Source organism: Dipodomys merriami, unplaced genomic scaffold (genome assembly GCF_024711535.1).
Source record: "Dipodomys merriami isolate MVZ:Mamm:240054 unplaced genomic scaffold, mDipMer1.0.p SCAF_115, whole genome shotgun sequence".
Taxonomy (NCBI): domain Eukaryota; kingdom Metazoa; phylum Chordata; class Mammalia; order Rodentia; family Heteromyidae; genus Dipodomys; species Dipodomys merriami.
The window spans coordinates 56,908-79,600 of NW_027202438.1; the positions used below are offsets into that span (position 1 = coordinate 56,908).

Genomic DNA, 22,693 nt, shown 5'->3' on the forward strand with positions numbered 1-22,693 from the left:
ATATTAAAAGACCTTTATTTATACTACAAATTTCACTCATAACTACAAAGATTCTAAAAATAACTGAAGCACAGTGACACAAAAATAATTTAACTGCATCATGTGCATTCAAAGGACTGTGCTAATAGAAAGCAAAATTATACTAATAATTAAGTTACCCAATTCACTTACATTCATTTATTCGATTTCTTTTAGTTTCATAAAAACTGGCTTTTCGTAAAATGATGCATAAAAAGCCTATATAGCCACTTACATTTTCCGACCTTAACAATATTTATTTCAGAAATGTCTTTAGCTGTATAATCAAAGAACTAAAATATTACTAAAATATTTAAATGTTTTTCTGAAATTGCAAAACTCTCTCTGGGGTTTTATTTATATTGGAAAAGATATTAGAAAAGCCTTATTTGTTAAAGTTGTGATAGTTACTCCCACAAAAGAATTATTAATGAAGAAATCTTTGTATGTACAAAACAACTTCAAATGCATCCAAAATCTGGAGATGACACATGTTTTTGTTTTTTTTTAAATATATATCTAACAAGTATAGCTACAATACTGATTTTTAGTGATTATGATGGGATATTCAAACCTTAAAAATACGGGGTTTATTATCTTAGTGTGAATAGATAAGATCTTACAAAGAAAGTTATTTTCAACTGAAATACGGAAAGAGTTTATCCACGTTGAGTTTCACAGAAATAACCAGAGAGTTATACCTATTTGGTCAAGTCAGTCAAAATCACTCCATGAATATTTCTTAAAAATATAACCAATTTAAGAAGTCAAATACATATTTTGTACTGACAGTCATCTTACATCAATAACTTACTACCTAATTATATGTGTATCTTTTTACCTAACATATATTAAGAAATGAAAATGATCTCTTTCATCTAACTTATGTTGTAAATGCTTTGATTATGATGATTTTATTATTTAACAAATAAAATTTATTGAAATGACAGGACAGAACACTGATAAATAAAAAACATTGCACACAGCTCTTTTCAGCCTCACCCTGTTCATATTGGCAAGCAATATTGCAACAGCAAACACACACACATAAACACACATGTGTGTGCACGTACACACACATATACAAACATGCCAAATTCAGGGTTTATTGTAGAAAAAAGTTCAAAAAAATATTAGCGATTAGGACAAATGATAATTTGCCTTATTACAAAATAATACATAATCCAGTCACCATGGTAGTAACATTTTATCTGCCCCTCCACCTGTGACCACTTAATTTATTTTAGGTAATTATTTAACTAATTCATTCCTTCATTAGTTAAATACTAATACTAGAGCTTGAACTCAGGGCCTAGCTCTGTCCTAGAATTTGTTTTTTTTTTTTGTTTTAGTTTTCTCAAGGCTATCATTTTATTGCTTGTACCACAGCTCAATTTCTAGCTTTTGCTGGTTACTTTCAAACCAGAATCTAATGGACTTTTTTCTTGCTCTGGTTTCAAACCACAATCATCAGATTTCGTCTTTCTGATTAGCTTGGAATAAAGACATGAGCCACCAGTGTGGCTCCTACTTTTTCCTATACTTATCTATTGCACATACTTTAATAGCAATTTAATATTGAGAGTATAGAAGCAAGATGTATAGTGATTATATTGTTCTGTCAGAAATTCAAGTTAGTAATGTAAATTTCTTCTTAAGACCATACACAAAAAATACATAAGTAGATATCTGATGATGTGTGTGTATGTGTGTATATGTGTGTGTATGTATGTGTGTGTTTGTGTGTGTGTACTCTTGCAATATGTTTCACATATAAGCACAGTGCAGGGGTGTCCAGACATTCACAGTATTTGCGTGAATATCTGCCTTGAGCTACCAATTCATTGACAAAGTCTAAGTGTCCACTCTAAACTTCCCGATGAAGAGGGGTATACTCATCCTCATCCTCAGTATTCATATGACTGGCCTTTTTGGAAAGTAGTCTCCGCACTATACTAAGTTGCAAGAAAAGCATTCTACCACTGAGCCACCAACCCAGTCCAAGGATTAAGATTCTTATTTGTAATTTGGTCAAAGCTATGTCTCTTTATGTAGGCTACTAAAATGTGTTTACTAATTTCAAGTAAATACATAAATTCTATTTCAATCTCTTTTAACAAATAAAAAATAAAATTGTTTACTTTGTAAATGGATCAGAAGCATGGATTTTTTGGCTAGCTAGGTCATTGCACATCTGGATCTCTCTTCCTCTCTCTCTTTCATGATTCTCATAGACAATAAGTTGCTCCATAATTATCCTAATTTATTTTGCTTTTATATTTTTGGTTGCATTATTTCACTTTCTGCTCTGCCATTTCCCAAATCAGCACCACATAAACAGAACCGCAGAAGTGGTTCTGTGGCTCAAGTGGTAGAGCACTTGCCTTGATTTGAAGAGCTCAAGGATGGTGGCCAAGCCCAGAGTTCAGGCCCCACACCTAATTTTCTTTTATAAAGAATCTAAATCTTTGATAGTTCTAGGAACCGATCTGACTGAAATCAGTTGAATCACACTTTTCCTGCACAATGTAAGAAAAAGTCCAGGCTATCAAAGCAGCTAGAGAAGGCAGGCAGATTGTATGTGTGACATAACTTTGTGGAAAATGGTATAGAGTATTACTTACTGGTGATCCACTTTCACTTTAAGCATGATGCTGCACTATTGCTTGCTGGTTCTGAACTATTGCTTTGATAATTATAGTCTCCAAGAAGAAAAAAAATGAAATTTAATTGATATCAAAGGACTACTAATACATTTTGACTTCTCATTATGCATCTTCAATCATCAAAATCACCTGAAGAAAATAGATAGGCCTACTTTTTAAGATGAAAACAAGTGTCTTTAAAAAAAACAAGAATTTAGGTAGTCATACAAAGGACTTCTATTTTACTACTGCACTATAAATTTTTTTCTAATGTTGATAACCAGTAAATAATGGATCTATTAGAAAGCTCTTAAAGGTCATATATTGAATAGTAAGTTCTCTTACACTATATCTTGGTATTTCCCAAATCATTTACATAGAAGGCATTGTTTCCTATTTTCTCCTTTCTAGAATAAGCTGCATATGAAAACAGCACTGGTCCTCATTTTCAGTCTGTGCATTTGATTATGGAGGAAAATCTTTCTCTGTTCTCTATCAATTCACGACTCTCCAGTTAGAATAATTTAAAATAGTAAAAATGAAAAAAGAGAAAATAAATCATGGTGGAAAAACATATGCAGAAAATTCATCGGATTTTTCTGACCAGTTCAACCAACGTGAACTATTGGGTAAATACATGGACACTTCATTTCCACTGGTACTCAAAGTCTCTGGTTAGGAAATTCTGATGAAGACAAGGAACAAGATGAAAACGTGAGAAAGGTATCAATTGCAAGAAAATAATGGAGAAGAATCCATGCAAATTTCTTCTTTGGATGCCAAAATTAATCGGCTTACTACAGTACCGAGACTATATTCCAAAAAGGCCACTCATATGAATACTAGAGATGAGGTAAGTATACCCCTCTTCATCAGGAAACCTAGAGTGGACATTTAGACATTGTCCATGAGTTGGTAGCTCAAGGCAGATATTCATGCTGTAATTCTGAATGGCTTGGCACCCCTGCACATTGCTTATATGTGGAATAATACCAGAATGGCTTCTGTCTTCCTTCATCATGATGCAGATACCAATCCCCAAACTAAAGGCCTCTTGACACCCTTGAATTTTATTGCTGGGAATTGAAATAGCAAAGATATGCTGTACCTCCTTCTTTTGAATCATGATATCAAACCGGGTCTGAAAAACAACTTGGAAGAAACCTCATCTGATATTGCCAAATGGATAAGTATGTATCACTACTTCTTTGAAGTAGTGGAAGGCTGTACAAATTGTACTCCTATGTAGTAATGGTTTGGTTAAATTTCATAAATTTCAAAATTGCAAGTCCATCCTTTGTGGTCCTACAAAATATTTTCATAATACAAAACAACAGTAATATCTTAATTTAAAAATTTATGGATTCCATGGTATTCTTCCACGTGAATTGCCTGACTTTGGTGTCAAAATGTATTCAAGAGTTGTTTGTATGCATCTATAATGATTTCTGCAGAGTTTGCGATTTTTTAAAATTTTATCTTATCTGTTGAAATGAATAGTATAGAAATTAAAGAAATTCCTGGTGCTTGTCTGAAAAAAAAGTATCTATGTTTCTATAAAGTTCATAATCTATTTCATTGTCTTCTAGATATAATACTTTGCAGTCTATATTGTTTTATAATATATAGGTTCATTAATAAATGTGTCCTTTCAGATTACATTCTATATAGAAAAAGTTTAAGATTCCTTTCTTCCGAGGTCCTTATATTATTTTATTTCTTTGGGATAAAAAGATAATGTTATCTAATTTCAAGTTTTGTAAAGGTTATGCTATGTAAGGGCCTTTCGAAGGTGAAGATTTAATACACTGATGTCAAACTAACCTGTAATTCTATGAATTACAGGTTTTGTTACACTTGTATTTTTGTAAACATCTTTTAATAACTGTTTTTCATTTCCTGCATTTGAAGAATGAAAAATATGGAATACTTCACAAATTTTCATACCATCCTTGTGCAAGTGCCATGTTAACTTCTGTATTGTTGTAATTTGGGTAGACCTGCTGCTGAAGCATGGAGTATCCTCTTAATTTAAGTAGTTAATGATGCAATCTTTATACAGGCATATATCCTTGGTTGCCTATTTGTAACAAGGAACCTTTATTGTTCCTAAATATGCGATTGATCTTATTTCTCTAAATTTCTGTGTATAGTGGCAAAAACTTATATTGTTTAGTCGATTGCTCACATTTGCAATTTTTTGTCAATGGCTTTTTTGTCGTTTTCATTTTAAATTTGATCATATTTTGAAGCCTTTATAGCTAAGTCCAAAGGTGATGGCTTTTCAAGTACTTATTTATCAACTGATTTAGCTTTGTGGAGCTAATGGATTCAAAGTAAGCCTTGCTTAAGAGCTACTTCTAAACTTCTGCAGGTTAAAATTTCCTAAATGAGGTCTTAGTGGTACAAATGTCTTCCTTACCCTTCACCCTTCTTCCATGTAGGAACAGACCAACCAGAATATCTTACCCTGACAGCATAGATTGTCTTACTGGAACAAAACTAATCTTAGATACAAGGGTTCATAGAAAGATGAACACTGCAGACCGAATTATTCAGAATAGAAGGTATTTTATCAAAATATAATTGTTTATTATACCTATCATTTCAAAACTAGCTAAAGCCAAGAATGTGAAAAAATTGTTCATATGCATTCCTGGCCTGTCTACCATCCAACCAGGCAGGAACTTACACTACTGACTTTCTTTCACCAAATATTTCCATACCTCCTGGAGAAATCCATATGTTTCTCCTCGATATTAGGCCTTAAATTGGTAATGTTTTAATCAAAGTGTTTCCTCTTGCCTCCAGTCTGTAAATTTACAAATGGTAAAATTTTAGGTCTAACTCTACCAAAAACTGAGGTAGAGATAATGGAATAATACTTTAAAGCAGAGTTGCCTTTGATACCCTAACCACAACAGAACAATTGCTAACAGAAAGTAATTGAAGACCCATCTCAATTTCTCACTTTCTATAATATTTCAGTGCCCCAATTCCTTGCAGGAATTAGCAGTAAGCAATTGTGAAATGTAAAGCAACTTAAAATGAAAGATGAGATCCCAAAATATGAGAGAAAGTACTGTAGTTCAAACTTTCAATTTACAGATGACCAGCCCATATGAGTAAACAAAATCACAAATGTCACAAGATTATTTTTAATACGCCTCTCCTAATGATGAATGAAAGATTTCAGTCCAGCATAATTAGGACAAAAAATAATTCCTGGAATGATAGATCCATAATTGTTCTACCAAGGCTAGGAAAACTTGACTTAGAGGTCAAATATAATTTTGAAAAACATTAAGTGAGAAGACCCTTAGTACTTCAAAACACTGGTACTTCAGTAAAACTTGGTTCTGTAGTCTAAAAATGTTGTCATTCTCAATCCAATGATAACCTACATTTAATCTCTTGAAAGTATATAACGTTTCAAATAAACTTTTAAAAATCATATTCACCAAAATAACACTTGACAAGTAGATGATAGTGACATTAAAAGTTTTTCAAGTGTAGGAATCAAGTTACAATAGAGTTGATTTATTTACCCAGCACTAATGCCAAATAAGTTCAACCATTCATTAAAGTGTAGAAATAGTATCTTGCACAATTTGCGTTGTTCAGTAGGTGCCTTCCAGAAATGTGTTAAATCGATCAGCCTCCCATAATTCAAACCAAAATATTAGCTAATTAAATTTCATCACATAAGAATGTACATTTTAAAAAGTTACTAATAGTTGCCTTATCATGTGTTGCCTTATCATAATTTCCCTATCTTTCTAACATAGTAAGAAATATGACTTTAAGTCTTGATTATGGGTACTGATCCGAGATGTGACAAACATAAAATCTCTCTTCTATTTCTATCATATTCCTCTACAGTAATAAATTTTAGTTTTCTTCTTTGTCCAAAAGTTATAGGTAGTAGAAAATATCGTCCCATGTAAAATAAAATAATGACACACCAATGTACAAAGCCATTTATAAAAACTGGTAGTTAGTTATAAATTCTAAGTGATTTTTAAACCTTCTTGTTGACTAAAGATTAATCTTCAAAAAAGATGAGAATAAAATCATGTCTAGGTGCTTCACGTCTCCAGTCTTACAAATTGTTATTGCAGATGAATGAATTATGGAAATATAAGCTGACATCAGTTCAAGTATATGCAGGATTGAAACTCCATGGAATGTATATAAAACTTTAAAACTATTAACCGACAGTTTAACAGAATGACTATCAGGAAGTTGAAACCAGAAAGGAATAATAGTAAAGACATAAAATGAATGAAAAACGGAACAAGGGGCAAGTACAGCTAGAATACTCAATGTACAAATGTAATAAAGGAAGTGGTAAATCTAAAATAAATCTTGGAGAAAGGGTTGGTTGAGAATGATAGAAGGAGTGCCTCTGATCCAGGAGCATTGGACAATTAGGTGGACATATTTAATTGCAACACACTTGCGCAACCTTTTGAAATTCAGTTAAAAACACAACTACAAACAAAAACACAAAAATCACAACCAAACAGCAATCTCTAGAAAGTATGTATATGAGCTCACAAAATTTTAAGCAGTTAATGAAGGGCAGTCATGGGCAAACAAACAAAGATATCCAAAGATGGCAGTTTGGGGTAGGGGAGAATTTTGAACAGATTTGAATAGATTCTCAAAGGTTATAAATCACCTACATCGACTGCAAATATTTTCTTCTGTGAGTATTCCTTTTTTTGGGGGGGGGGCGGTCGTGGGGCCTAAACTCTGGGCCTGGGCGCTGTCCCTCAGCTATTCAGCTCAAGGCTAGCGCTCTACAATTTGAGCCACAGCTCCACTTCTGGCTTTTTTTTCTTTTTGCTTCTGTGATGCTGAGGAATCGAACCCAGGGCCTCAGGCATGCAAGGCAAGCGCTCTACCACTGAGCCACTTTCTCAGCCCCCATTCTGTGAGTATTCTTTGTCTGAAATGGTTACTCCAGTCCTGAGCCACACTTCATAGCTGGTGAAGATAGAATGGAAGAAACAAGATCAAGAACCCATTACACCACTGGAGAGATAACAGTCCTCTATGTTTTTTCTCATCTTTCTTCACTACTCTTTTCTCATACTTTTAATAAAGTCAAGTGATTTTGAATTACATCTTTCCTTCTTTATGAGAGAATTACTGTTTGGTAATTAAATGTCAATTCACAAATTTTGATGTCTTTTATTTACGAACTTTGAATTTAAATTCCACTACAACCTTGTATGCGCACAGTGAGAATATATTTCCTGGGTAAGGACAATTCTCAAGGGAACCTACAGGATTTACAGCAAGGTTTGTGAGGCTTGTTTGTTTAGTGTGAAAATGAGCCATATTCACCCACATTGCTCCCTCCCAGCTAAGTCTCCACGGATTTCTTTGCATGAAAGCCTATTTTCACAGACAATTTTAAATATCCTTAATAGGCTAAGTTGATCAAAAGTTTGAACAATTAAAATTTACCTGTCATAAATTTTAAAGCTCTTTTGAAATTCATTTATCAGAATCGTGAATTCACCAATCATAATCCCACCTTTACCATCAAAAAGAGTTAACATGTTGTTTTCATGATATAGTGTCCATGAAAGTACTGTTTTCCAGTGGCAAATGAACTCCAAGATATGGAATGAGAGATATTAATTTGCGGTTGTTGTTTTTGATGTACTATGTGATTTCTATTTTCCTTGAGATTTTCCCCTATGGTTTATCCCCTGCTGTGTTTCATTTTGGTACCCTGTGTATTGTGTATACATTTTCGTTAATTAGGGAAGGGAACAGGAACAAAAAAATGGCGAGACAAAGGACAAAGAGCAAACCAATGCAATAGCAATTCACACAACACAATAAGTTGGAAATGTACATTACAACTTTTGTGAGAAAAATGAGAGAGGGGATAGCAAGTTTGAAAAGTTATGTATTCAGTACCTTACAATGGCTGTAACCCCAGTGCACATAACTTTCACATTAAAATTAAATTTAAAAATTTAGCTGATGAAATAAAATTTCACTGTTTTGGTATAGTAAATATTATTCTTTATATAGTAACTTTTTAAAAATCAGTATTATTTGGCATCTAAATTGAATTAATTACCTCTTCTTTATCAGAGGGTCACCAACTTGAATATCCAACTAGACAATTTTTTACAATATACTTGCCAATATTTTGAAAAAAATTAAATTTACTACTTTCTTATACTAACACAGAAAACAGATTAATTCTATGGAAACCCATAACTTTTAAAAGTGAATAAGTTGTTAAGAGGACAGAATGTATTTGTTCTTCAAAATTCTTATGACTAATAACTACTCATTTTAAAATTCTGAACATTCCATACCTGAGAGATTCAAAATATACCTGTTTGCATGTTATGTAATTCTGCAATAGATGCATTTTCCAATGGGGTGTTACAGACTGAGAAGTGAACAGAAAAAGAGCCACATTCTGATATGGGATAAAACTATGAAGCATGTTATAATTAATTCTTCAAGAGTAAGCAGTTGTTTATCAGATTAAGCTATTATTTCAGGACCATCAATCACAAGATTTATGCCATAAAGTCATCCTAGCCCACCAGTTTCCAATTTGTAGGGTGCACCTCAAAATTCCCTTAATTCACATCAAGAATTCCTTATCTCCATTGTGAAAATACACTGCATCTCTGCTAATGTGATGCCCTCCGTGTTCTGGAAAGAACACCACTATAAACTGGGTTGCATCATTTTTCCTCCACTGGTATTCTTGCAAATATTATTTATATTTATACTTTTTAACTATCATAGATAATCAGGATGTTAAGCTTGGAAGATTACAGTTCAAAGCCTGTGAAATCTCAGGGTCTATGTAGAAGGGGCAGAATGATGCAGGCTCCGGCCTCAGGATTATCTGAGGACTGTGTTTAAGTATTAGGAAAGCTCTTGGTATGCCTGGCTAGAGAGGAAAAATGTTCTCTCTCCCTATCTCAAAACATGTCACAGACTCCTGGGAGCTGAGGAAGTAGCTCTTCTGCTTGCTTAAGCATAGTTGAACAGCTGGTCAAGCATTTTCCTGCGATTGGAGAAGTGGTTTGAGCTTGCTCTAAAATAGTTTAGATAAATAGTATACCAAGACATGGCTGAGAAGGTGGCCCAGTGGTAGAGCGCTTGCCTTGCATGCATGAGGACCTGAGTTCCATTCCTCAGCACCACATTAGCAAAAAGAGAAAAGCCAGAAGTGATGATGTCTCTCAAGTGGTAGAGCTCTAGCCTTGAGTTGAAGAGCTGAGAGACAGCACCCAGGCCCAGAGTTAAGGCCCCATGACCCCCCCAAAAATAATAATATACCAAGGCATTGTCTCATAGGTCAAGTAAAAATGTATCTGTTGAAATTTTTGTGTCAATGTCTTCTGACCAAATCTTGGCAAAGATCATGCTTGCTTGTCTTTAAATACCCACTAACAATAAAGCACAGCATGCAGTGGCAATTTCTGTTTGCACTCTGCATCCCCTGTGTCCTGGTGATTTCGTTACACTTACCCAGGGACCCCAAGGCACTAGACATTACAATTGGCACCCAAACAGGGACCCTTCATTGTTGAATTCAGGAAGGGATATTCAGGTAAGTACTTTTAATTACAGGGTGATGGGACAAGTTAAATCTACTCCATACTTACCTATGCTTAAACATTTACTTGCTGCTTATGGTCTAAATATTTCTTCTTCTGACATAGAAATGTGTATTAATGTAGTTAGGGAATGGAATCCTTGGTTCACCGATGAAGGAACATTCGATGTTGATGATTGGAAACGAGTAAAGAATAACGTAGAAAGAACTGTTCGAGAAGGGGAAAAGATTCCTATTAGATTTTGGTACATTTGGGCTATTTTACATACCCTTTTTAAAGCTTTGAATGAGGAAAGATTAATAGCAGACTTAAAGAAAGAGGCCACCCCTTTTATTGTAGATTTACAATTGGACTATGAGGTTAAGGATGCAATAGATAAGAATGCATTGCAATTAACAGAAAAAAAAACAACAAGAGGTAAAAAAGGCTGAACAGGAGCAAACGGAAAGTGTAAACAAAATGTCTGAGCAAATGGAATTGATATTATCAAAATTACAACATATGGGGTTGGAAATTAGCAGAGTGAAAGCAGAACTTGAGAAAGTGAAAGTAAAGCAGCCTTTGGCTCATTCACTGGCCAAAGCAATTTTTACATCATTCCCTCACAAAACAGAGGGCTCAGACAGTGACTTTGATGATGAAATGCCTATTTTTTCTTATCCTGTAATTCAACCACCCCCTATGAATGGTATATCTCAACCAGCCAGATATTAAGTTGCTGCTGTTGATGATATTGGTAAACTTAAGAAGGCAGTGATGTTATATGGTCCGTGTAAGGTCCACTCCAGGATGGCCAGCAGACTCCACACTCCTCACAGCAAAGTCTCCACCCAGTCCCTGCGTTACCTAGGCAACTGGGACACCTGGAAGAGGTCACATCTGCATCCGCTGAGCTCACATCTGAATTTGATGTGGCCGCACCTTTCTCTGCCCATACCCTAGATAAGGCCTAACCCAGGCCCAGAGGTTCTCTCTTGCTGCTCTTTTCTAGCTCTCTGTGCTCTCTTGCTGCTCTTTTCTAGCTCTCTGCTCTCTCCCAGCTCTTTTATAGCTCTCTGCTCTCTCGCTGCTCTTTTCTAACTCTCTCTCTTCTCTCTCTTTCCTCTCTTTCTTTCCTCTCTCTTTCCCAGTTCTCTATTTCCTAGCCCTTCCCCAGCCACGTGGAGTGCCAACCTTGCCTGGTCCCAGCAGGTTTACTGAATAAACCTACCCCTTACCTGAATACCACATGTGTGGTGCTGTTCTTACTCAGCTACCTTTTTTTAAAAACCTAACATAAATGGTGCCATGACTTGGATAAAGGGCTTAAAGTCAGGATAGCTGGGATTTCTCTTTTTTTCCCTATTTTCTCTTGTTCTGTTTGTTTTTTCCCTTTTTGCTCTGAGGAATACCCACAATTCTGATGGCCTTTTGTGAACCCAACTGTCTGCTGCGGACAGAGCTCATTGATACCATTGCTGGCCTTCATAATCCACGCCCACACCACTTCTCTACTCTGGTGAGTGAAGCTACTCTATGGTTCTCTGTTGCTCTCTCTAGAGGGCTCTGGGGAATGTTGGGATGCCACTTCCGCCTCGTCAGCTCTCCTTCACTCACCAGACTGACTCTCCAACTCATTTAATGGGGTGCTGCGAATCATGCTTGAGCCGTGAAACCCCTTTGAAATGTCTCCTGCGCTCCCTGGAAAGCCAGAGTGCTCATTTTTATGCCATTCTCAGATGTAGACAGTTTTTGCTACTGCAATGGTAAATGGTCAGAAGTCTGTTTTCTTTCGGGCTCTCTTTGTTCTCTCTCTGCCATTCATGTCCAACTTTCCCTATCTCTCCCTGTCTTTTTTCTACATTTGGGCTTGTGCCCTGAAGAGTGTGACGCAGGCTGGGTCCCAAGGACCCCCTCTAGGTTCTCTTTCAAAGGCTAGCCAATTGTAGTCTTGGTCTATTTGTTCAGAGTGTCTTTGCATTTTGTTTTCAGAAATTTGCCATCTTGAGTTCACCATCTTGGCCACATGGTGACTTAAGGGTTTGGCCCTATCTGGCCCTTAACCTTCCACCAAACTTACTACTCCATCCATTTATTCTAAGGTGCCTTGCTAACAAGTTGCTCTCTTCACAGGCCCTGGTAACTGAGGCCCAAGTATGTGATGTGCTTTGTTAGCAAAGATGTTTAAACATTGTTGTTAAAATTTTACGTTTTGAGTTTTGCCTTTTTTGTTTTGTGTTGTGTATTCTACTGACTACATGCTTCTAAAATACTGGGCATATCTGTGCTGAAATTCTCATCACATCTAATGAGTTTTGTCATTTCAGAATATTTGTCTGTCAATTCTTGATAAGAACCAGGTCAGTTCTACTTATTCTACTTGATCTCCTTGTTGCTTTAATTGAAAATAATAAAGGGCTTTTGTGGCATAGATCGCAGTTCAAAGTCAGCCCCGGCTGAAAAATCCCTAAGACTCCATCTCCCAACTAACCTGCAAAGAGCCCGGCTGGAAGCATGGCTCAAGACTCTTATATCTAAGCAGCCAAACAATGGAAGTGATATTGTAACTCAAAGTGGTAGAGCACTAGCCTTGAGCAGAAGTGCTCAGGGACCGTGTCCAGGCCTTGTGTTCAAGCCTCCTTGAATACCAACTGGGGCAAGCCATCCCATCAATGAGCACCTAGTCTGGGGAACAAGGGAACATGGAGAGGAGTAAGAGGAGATGTCACATCAGCTACTTTGTGCCTGCCCTTTCAAAATTTACCAGAGCCAGGAGGTTAGTGGAAGTAAGAAGCCTGCCCATCCAATGTCTATAACTGTCTACCTATTAACTAAACAGGAATTTATATTCTTGCCTTTGTCACCTGACTTCTCTACCTAGCAGCCAGATGTCAGAAGTATCTAGGGACATTTCTACATTTTCAGCCCCAAGTCCTTCCTCTTGCCATTTATTTGCTCTGCAGTGTTTTTTTCCAGCCCCTCAATGCTCATCAGACTTCTCCAGACTTCATCTAAGGACTCATGCCACCAAGGTACCACTGCTGCTCACTGCCTTCTCTGGGAGGGGACCAAATTCCAGCCTTTTTACCCCTATTGTCGATGCCCCCTTGTCAGCAGGAAGTAGCCAGAGAGAATCCACGCCCTATTTTATGATTATTAATAGGCTGGAATATAAGGTCCACTCCAGGATGGTGAGCAGACTCCACCCTCCTCACAGCAAAGTCTCCAACCAGTACCTGCGTTACCTAGGCAACTGGGACACCTGGAAGAGGTCACATCTGCATCCGCTGAGGTCACATCTGAATTTGATGTGGCCACACCTTTCTCCGCCCATACCCTAGATAATGCCTAGCCCAGACCCAGAGGTGCTCTCTCCCTGTTGTTTTCTAGCTCTCTCTGTTCTCTTGCTGCTCTTTTCTAGCTCTCTGCTCTCTCGCTGCTCTTTTCTAGCTCTCTCTCTTCTCTCTCTTTCCTCTCTCTTTCCAAGCTCTCTCTTTCCTAGACTTTTCCCAGCCACGTGGAGTTCCAACCTTGCCTGGTCCCAGCAGGTCTACTGAATAAAATTACCCCTTGCCTGAATACCACGTATGTGGTGCTGTTCCTACTCGGCTTCCTCTTTTTAAAAACCTAACACTCCTCAGTCTCATTATGTTAAGAATTGCTTAATGGGCTTGCCTGTCATTACAATAATTTTGCTCCTGAGGATTGGAAGATGCTTTGTAGAGCCTTGCTTAAGAAACCGAAATACCTACAATGGCAAATGTGGTTTACTGAGTTATGTACAAAAAGGGCTAAACAAAATGCACAGAGCAGTAATCCACACCTGCAGATCATAACCTTTCCCATGTTAAGTGGAACAGAACAATATGCGGATGCTCATATGTAAGTGAACTCTCCTGAACAGATCCATGAGGAGTTAAGAGACATAGGTATTGAGGCATGGGAAAGAATTCGACCAGTGGGAGAGCATTATGGCTCTTGGACTAAAGAAATTCAAAAACCTAATCAACCCTATGTTGAATTTTTATCACTATTGACATTGACCTTGGAATGTACTGTTGTGGTAGAGGCTGCAGGGCAACAACTGCTGCACATGTTGGCTTATGAGAATGCTAATGAGGACTGTAGACGGGCCCTATTGCGTATTAAAGAATCTGGGGATGTGAATACATATTTAAGGGACTGCAAAGACATTACATCTGAATCCAGGTGTATGCAGGTATTTGCTGAATCTATGGCCACTAACCTGGCATGCTTGCAAACAAAACCCTCTAATCTAAAGTGTTTTGGATATTGTCAAAAAGGCTACTGACCTTAACAAGAGAGGACCGGGAATTTGCCCTAAATGTAAAAAAGGGAAGCACTGGGCAAGGGATTATTGATCAAAAATAGACAATAAAGGAATTCCTATAAAAGATGCTTACCCTATGCAGGGAAAGTCTCCATCGGGACAGCCCCAGGGCCCAGGATTAATAATCGAGGGCAACCAAACATCTTTTCCCTTGTTCCTGCCACAGCCCACAGCACCGCAGTGGACATACCAGCCTTAAAAGATTTTTATATTGAAAGGTGGTGATAAGCCACAAAAAAAATCCTACTGGAATTTATGGGCCTTTACCTGAAGGAACATTTGGCCTATTGGCCGGTAGATCCAGTCTTAATGCAAAAGGAGTTTTAGTATATTTAGGAATTATTGATGCTGACTATATTGGGGAAATAAAATTTTTAATGTCAGCTGCTGCACATATTTCCTTTAAAAAGGGAGAATGAATTGCTCAAATCTTATTGTTATCATATATATCTACTGGTAAGTCATTTACACTCCACATTGGGGGATTTGGAAGTACTAACCAACAAAATGTTTTTTGGACTACTCATATTACTAAAATGCAGCCTAAGATTAAGATTAATATTCAGGAAAAGATATTGACAGGACTAATAGATACTGGCTCAGATATTACAATTATTAAAACTCATGAATGGCCTAATCATTTATTATATAAAATAATCCCCTGTAATATTAAAGGAGTTAGCAATACTCCTGTAAATTTTAAAGGACAAACAGTGTCGTATGTTACTATTACTTCAGAAGATGGACAGACAGCTGTCCTTAAAACTTATATTATGGAAGTTCCAGTTAACATAATTGGTAGAGATGTACTGGAACAATGGGGAGCTCATATTCAATTTTAACGTTTTTAGATGGAGCCCATAAAGATATTATGGAAATTTGAGGAACTTCTTTGGATTGAACAATGTCCTAGATCTAAGGAAAAATTAGAAACAGCTCATCAGTTAGTTGAAGAACAGTTAACCAAAGGACATATTGAGCCGTCTATGTCTGAGCCGTCTATGTCACCATGGAATTCTCCAATATTTGTTATTAAAAAGAAGTCAGGGAAATGAAGATTGCGGACTGATTTACGAGGAGGTAAGGCATCCATGTACCCTATGGGGGCTTTACAACCTGGTATACCATCGCCTGCGATGCTTCCTAAATATTGGCCAATAATAGTAATAGATTTACAAGATTGCTTTTTTTTTTTTTTACCATTTCTGTACTTGTAAAAGATTTGCCTTTTCTTTACCACAAATAAATCATCAAGCCCCTCATCAGCGCTTCCAATGGAAGGTGTTGCCCCAAGGAATGATGAATTCTCCAACTATGTGTCAGATATATGTTGATGAGGCCTTAAAACCTGTTAGACAAAAATGGCCTCACATTTATATTTTTCATTATATGGATGATATTTTGTTTGGAGGACCAAATAACAGAATTAGAAATGGTGTTACAATGTTTACACTCTATATTTAAAGATTTTGGATTAATAATAGCACCTGAAAAAATACAAAAAGATACGGTAGTAAAATATTTAGGATATGTTGTTTGTAGACAAACAGTGACAACTCAAAAAATATCTTTACAACGTGATCAATTACATACGTTAAATGATTTTCAAAAGTTACTGGGAGATATTATTTGCATACAACTGGCCTTAGGAATTCCTATTATCTATTACATAATTTGTTTCATTGTTACAAAGGGAGCCTGATTGACATAGCAAAAGAACTCTAACTAAGGAAGCTGAAAGAGAAATACAATTTGTAGAACAGAGAATAAAAAACTGTTTTTACATCGAGTAATGCTAATTCAACTCATAAATTTATATATTTAGATACATGGAAATACCCAACGGGAATTATAAGACAAAATGAGCTACCATTAGAATGGATTTATACACGGCATAGATTTACAAAAAATATTATGACTTATGAACAACAGTTGGCAATTATTATTCAACAGGCCAGGCAACGGGTATTTATCCTATCGGTGCATGATTTATTTGAAATTATCTTTCCTTTGCCAAAAGACCAAGTAAAATATTTATTAAACCTGTCTGAAGTGCTACAAATAGCATTAGTAAATTTTACTGGGCAATTTTCCTATAATTTTTCCCAAAGGTAGATTGTGGGATTGCTTGGGTAAACAACAACTTATCATTAATAATATAATTTCCAAGGCCCCTATTTCAACTGCTCTTACTGTTTTTACAGATGGCCTCAAAACAAAAAGTGCTATTGGACAACAAATAAATATTGGGTACAAACAACTACTTAAGCATCAGTTCAACAAAATGAACTTTTTGCTATTATTAAGGTGTTACAAGATTTTGTGGGAGATGTTAATATTGTTACTGATTCTGCCTATGCTGTAGGAGTTGTGACTAATATAGTCACTGCAGTTACACATTCATCTAAGCCCCAGCTAAACCAATTATTTAAACAATTACAAGCTTTACTGCAACAACGTAATGCCAAAGTGTTTGTAACTCACATTAGAGCTCACTCTTCGGTACCTGGGTACCTTGTATATGGCAATAATCAGGTTGATAAATTAGTTTTGTTCTGCTAAACAGGATCATGCTCATTTACATACAAATGCTAGCCATTTACATATGCTTTATAAAATACCTTATTCTCAAGGTAAACAAATTATAAAAAGGTGTCCTATCTGCAGACCAATGCTTTGAGAGTTATACCTGCTGGAGTAAATCCTCAAGGATTACAACCTAACGAGCTCTGGCAAATGGATATAATCCATTTGTAAGCCTTTGGCTGTTTTTCCTTTGTAAATGTTACAATAGATACGTATTCCAAATTTGTTTGGGCTTCTGCCCTTATGGGAGAAACTGTTAACCATGTAATAGAACACTTATTGGAAGATTTTGCCATTATGGGAGTGCCTGCTAAAATGAAGACTGACAAAGGACCAGCCTATAAAATTATCAGATTTAAAAGATTTTGTGAACTTTATGATGTGGTACATATTACAGGAATAGAATATAACCCCCAAGGACAAGCCATTATTGAATGAGTTCATGGCACACTAAAACAACAAATGAAAAAAAATTAAAAAGGAGGAAAAGGTTGGATGAAAGTATGGATATTTTGTGGTATTCCATGCAAAATCTTAAAATAATTTTACATCAAGCCCTTTACGTTCTTAATTTTTTAAACTAACCACAAGGAGATATTTTAACTAGAGCTGAGCGCCATTTTGAACAAATATCAGAAAAACCTTATTTAAATGCTCCCGTATGGATTAAGGTTGCATTGGATGCAGAATGGCAACTAGGAACATTATTACATAAGGGGCGAGGATAGGGCTTTGTGTCTACACAGGATGGCAAACAATACTAGCTTCCTGCCTGATGGATACAGACGTGGCCCAGTGAGGACAGCCCCATATCCTGCAAGGAATCGGCCACCAGTTGAGGAAAAAGAAATCCCCACTGCCCACCTGGGGGCAGGTTAAAAAGTTGACTGGAGAAGGACAAAAGATATTACAATGCAATGGTAAACGTGTCAAGGCTGAGAACTTGTTTCTGGCCATGTGTGCCCTGCTTATTGTAAACTCTGTCCATGCTAATGCTAATGTAAGTTATTGGGACTTGGTTCCTAACCCTCCTTTATTGGAACCTGTTGTCTGGGGAGACATGTATATAACCGTCTATACTGTTCCTGTTGTTTTATCTCCTCCTTGGAATAATTTCACATTTTGCAATAAAGATGATGGTACCTTTTTTAAATTTTACTTACTATACTCATTCCTTGCCTCTTTGTCTGGGGCCTTCTCCATGTTAATAATGAATAGGCAACATTGGGTTTTACCTGGGAAACGCACTTCCAATTCTAAAACACAGCTGCAGCAATTAACTACTTGGCCATTAATAGTAGCTGGGAAAGTGTCACTGATGGCGAGTTATCCTTACCCATGTGCCCTGATTTTACTTATATTGATTTAAAATATCAGCCTTTTGTGTGGCAAGAGTGTAGAGGAACATTTGGAAAAATGTTCAATAATTTTATTAATTGAGGACCTTTTGGACAGTTTATTAACACATGTTCAGAATGGAATATTACCAGATGTGATTTATCAAATGTTACTAGGATGCCGGAAGCCATTAATGGATTGCTTACTGGAGTTCGATTGATGGCCTGGGAAGATGGAGGCATTGCAGATGCTCTATGGGCTTTCATGGCTGCACCCACTGCTGTTCAGACTCATCTTTGGAAGGTCGCAGCGGCGCTGAATCCTGTGATGCTATTAAATGGATCGTTTTCAGGGACGGCGAACTCTGCATCCACTTATAATTTTACTTTGTACAAATCTTATGATGCAACTGCTTGTGGAGCTCTGCCTTATGCATTTTTAGTGGGAAATTTTACATTTTCTCCTACTATTTCTTGTTTTAATTGTCGCCTGTGTTCTTGCATTAACTCCTCTCTTAATTTTAATGACAGTATAGTACTATGATATTACAACAAAGAACTCATATTTGGCTACCTGTTAAATTAGGAAGAGAATGGTCCCAAAATAATTTGGATAGTGTTGTTATTGAATTTTTTACCAAACTACTAAAACGTACAAAGCGTATGATTGGAGCCATTGTAGCTGTGATCTTAAGCTTAATTGCTATTACCACTGTTGCTGCGGTGTCTGGAATTGCCCTACACACTTCCTTACAAATTAGCACTTTGTGGAAGAATAGCACCGGGATTCACATGAATTGTGGGTCTCACAGGTAGAAAATTATGCTCTATTACAAGCACAGATTAATATTCTTAAACAGACAGTGGGATGGTTAGGAAACATGATATTGGTTGTGAAAAAACAGTTATTGTTAAAATGTGATTGGAACTTTACTACCTTTTGCATAACTAATGTAAAATATAATAAATCTATATATGAATAGAATGTAATACAGCAATATTTATCTGGAAATTCTACTGCTGCTCAATTGATTGCTCAGTTACAATTTGATGTACATGATATTTTTGGTAAACAATTTACAAATGATGATGCTTCTAATATTGCTGATGCATTTATTAAACAATTGGAAGGGTTGGATCCAAAAGAAATACTACAAAGCATTTCACATACTGCTAGTGGTGTGGAAATTATGGTTGTTATTATTTTGTTTGCACTTGTACTGTTATATTTGATTTTTATGAAACCAATGCAAGCGTCTATGATCACTCTGTGGAAAGTTTTACTTTTAAAACAAAAGAAAAAAGAAGGAAATTTTGAAGTCTCAGGGTCTATGTTGAAAGGGCAAAATGATGCAGACTCCGGCCTCAGGATTATCTGAGGACTGTGTTTGAGTATTAGGAAAGCTCTTGGCATGCCGGACTAGAAGGGAAAATGTCCTCTCTCCCTATCTCAAAACACGTGTCACAGACTCCTGGGAGCTGAGGAAGTAGCTCTTCTGATTGCTTAATCATAGATGAACAGCTGGTCAAGCATTTTCCTGATTGGTTTGAACAAGCTCTAAAATAGTTTAGATAATAATATATTAAGACATTGTCTCATAGTTCAAGTAAAAATGTAGCTGTTGAAATTTTTGTGTCAATGTCTTCTGACCAAATCTTGGCAAAGATCATGCTTGCTTGTCATTAAATAGCACTAACAATAAAGCACAGCATGCAGTGCCAATTGCTGTTTGCACTCTGCATCCCCTGTGTCCTGGTGATTCTGTTACCCATACCCAGGGACCCCAACGCACTAGACGTTGACAAAAGCCCACCCAGGCAGGAAGGTTCTCTAGATTCTTATCTCCAATAAACTTCTCAGCAAAAACCAGACACAAGTGAGCTGAGGTTGAAGTGGTAGGACATGGGCCTTTAGCATAAAGAGGCTCAGAGGCAGTGTCCAGTCCCCGAGTTCAAGCCCTAGGACAAACTAATAAAACAAAAACAACAATAAAAACAAATCCCAAACCTAGCAGTTTTCTCACTGTATACAGAGGCACGTAATTAAGGAAATTGCTACCTGTGTTACATACAGGTAGAAGAAAGATGTCACACAATTATTCTCTTCATACCATGTTATACCAAAGCCTCAAAAAATCGCCCTTTTTCTAAATTTATAAATTAATATCATCCATTTTTTGCCAACTCTGTCTACATTATTCACATTATCATTTTATACATGAAGTGTTGGTATTATCTATTAACTGAGTTCTAACTCTCATGAAAGAATATTCTAGGCAAATAGATTGCAAGAAACATTTGTAAATTTATCAATTAAAGCCTCTACTTAAAAATAATTTTGTAGTATCCTATAGAATATGAAATTACAAACAAAACCAAAATGTTTATTTTAAATCTAAACTCTAATTTAGTAAGATCTACATAGTCCTACAGTAGATTAACTTTGCTATTTCTCCAGGCTTAAGCTTTTGTAATCCTTCATCCTTTCCTTGGAATCTATGAGAATGATGATTACTTACTTTTTCAAATTTTGGATGGGAATCATGAGCCATTTTGCATCTAAGAATGTTCTGTAATGAAGAGAACATTTAAAACACAACTGAGGATTATATATGAGTTGCATTTCAATAGGAAACAACTTCTCAAAACATAATGACAAAATTAGCCCAAACTTCCAACTGCGTATTCCTTTCTTGTTTGGTTTGTTTTATTAAGACAAAATTATACTACCTGGTCCAGGGAAGTTATCACTGTGTAATTCCACTATTTAATCTCCTGTCTTAGTCTGAGTGCTAGAATTCTAGCCTTGTATCACATTGCCCCTCCACAGTTTCTTGGTTTATTTAATCTAGATAGAGACTAGCAATTCTGAACTTCTCCAGTAATATTATCCACTATACTGCTCAGAGTGTTCATATACTCTTTTCAAAGATGTTATAACATTTGACACAGAATATGAACATTTTCAGATGTACCTGCAGGAGTCTCTGATTCATTCCTCCATGGACCTGATCCCATTAATAATGATTACTTGACTCTCTTACTATCTTTGGTCCCTATCTATGTAATATTCTTAAACTTTTTTGAAGAAGGTTCACTTGAGGACTTTCTAACATTAAAAAATTATCACTTGATTCCAATCTTACTCAGGACATATTTTTTGTTGTTTTCTAACTTTTCCACATATTCTGAGAGTTGCTTCATATGTGTGTTTGTGTGTGCATATATAAGTGTCTCTGTATATATGTGTATGATTGTATGTATGTATGCAAAAGCATCAAGGTCTTATTCAGCAATCTTGCTCATGGCTGGTATTCCAATACTTGAGCCATGCTTCCAATCCAGCTTTTGGCTGGTTAATTATAGTTTCTCAAAGACTGTTCTGCCCAGGCTGGATGCAAAGTGAACTTCCCAGACTCCTCTACATTCTTAGGTTTTATTTCTCCAGTAGTATCAACTTTTAAATTACAAATATTTTTGTGAGTGTAAAGGCTAAGCTGTAGCCTAGATTTTTAACGTAATAATTCACATAAAGATAGATGAACATGCACATTATATATGCTGTATGTACAGTGTTAGAAATGTGATCCTAAGCTGGGTGGTAGTGAGATCTTCGGATAGGGCTCAAAGCTAGGCTGGGCAAGAAAGTCCCGGAGACTCTTTTTCCAATTAACTACAAGAAAACTGAAAGTGGCACTGTGGCTCAAGTATAGAGCATTAGCCTTGAGCTGAATAGCAGAAGGACAGCTCCCAGACCCAGTGTTCATGTGCCAAGGCCATCACTAACAAAAAATACATAAGTAAAGGAAAGAAAATAAATGTGATCTTATCCACCAGTTCATGGCTAGTATAATCCCTGCTCTCTCAGGATGGTCTTTTTTTTCCAATTAAGTCCATGCTCTTATATCTGATTTGCATTGAAAACAGAATTATGCTTCCATTCTACTGTCTACAAAGTTGCCATATTAGCAAGCGTGATTTAGAAAGGGAGTGGCCTCATACTTCCTGTTCCACCTAGGAGTAATGCTTTCTCTATATCACTCTCATAAATCTACATACTGGACTTGGCTTTGTTTTTTCAACGTGGTCTTATTTGTAGAATCTTCTATGAACCCTTATACTTAAACACAAAACTTCTCTTTCTCCTATTATTGCTATTGT

At 36.4% G+C, this 22,693-nt stretch overlaps 1 pseudogene; it reads right to left on the minus strand.

Annotated features, from left to right (window-relative positions):
• Positions 1-4,578: 4,578 nt before the first annotated feature.
• On the minus strand, positions 4,579-4,678 carry LOC138822782 (U6 spliceosomal RNA; annotated as a pseudogene).
• Positions 4,679-22,693: the final 18,015 nt, after the last annotated feature.